This window comes from Corvus brachyrhynchos, unplaced genomic scaffold (genome assembly GCF_000691975.1).
Source record: "Corvus brachyrhynchos isolate BGI_N302 unplaced genomic scaffold, ASM69197v1 scaffold223, whole genome shotgun sequence".
Lineage (NCBI taxonomy): Eukaryota > Metazoa > Chordata > Aves > Passeriformes > Corvidae > Corvus > Corvus brachyrhynchos.
In genome coordinates, this window is record NW_008237174.1 from 3,795,897 (window position 1) to 3,796,775 (window position 879).

Sequence of the window (879 nt, forward strand, 5' to 3'; positions counted from 1 at the left end):
TGAGGCCAGTGCCCCGCACAGCACAGGTGCCTCCAGGCACCACGCAGGTGCCGAAGCAGCACAGAGAGAGCCGGGGGGGTTAATGTACGAATCCCCGCCGTGTTCCTCCCTCTCGGGCAGCCTGCCCGGGACGCGGGGCCGGGAGCTGCCCGCCCGCCCCTCCCCTGACTCGCGGCAGCCGCAGGTTACCAGCGGGTTGATCGCTCACGGCGGCCTCAGTTCCACCTTTTTTCCTGCTGCTGAGAGTTCCCGCGAAGGAAGGGAACCCGCCAGCCCGCAGCCCTGCTCCGTGCCCCGGGCGGCTGACCCGCTCCTGCTGGCGTTGTCCCACAACAGCGGAGCGGGATCCCCGCCCTCACCAGCCGCTCACCTTCCCCTCAGCAGCGCTTTAATGGCACAAACGCGCTGGGAGCACTTGGGAACAACGCTCTTGCCCTTTCCCTCGGGGAAAATGCCGGGGGACCCCGCGTCTCCCTCACGCCGGGAGGAGACTCAGGGGAGACCTTATAGCAATCTACAGCTTCCTCATGGGGGAAAACGGAGGGGCAGGCACTGATCTCTGCTCTGTGGTGACCGTTTACAGGACCCGAGGGAACGGCCTGAAGCTGCGTCAGGGGAGGTTTAGGTTTGATATCAGGAAAAGGTTTTTCACCCAGAATGGCTGGGCACTGGAACAGGCTCTACAGGGCAGCCTGCACCAAGCCTGCCTGAATTCAAGAAGCGTTTGGACAACGCTTTAAAGCACATGGTGTGACTGCCGTGCAGGGCCGGGAGTTGGACTCGCCGATCCCGGTGCGTCGCTGCCACCTCGGGCTATTCCGTGACTCTGTGACTCCGTTTCCCGGCGCGCCGCGGGGCGGGAAGGGGCGTGAGCAAAGA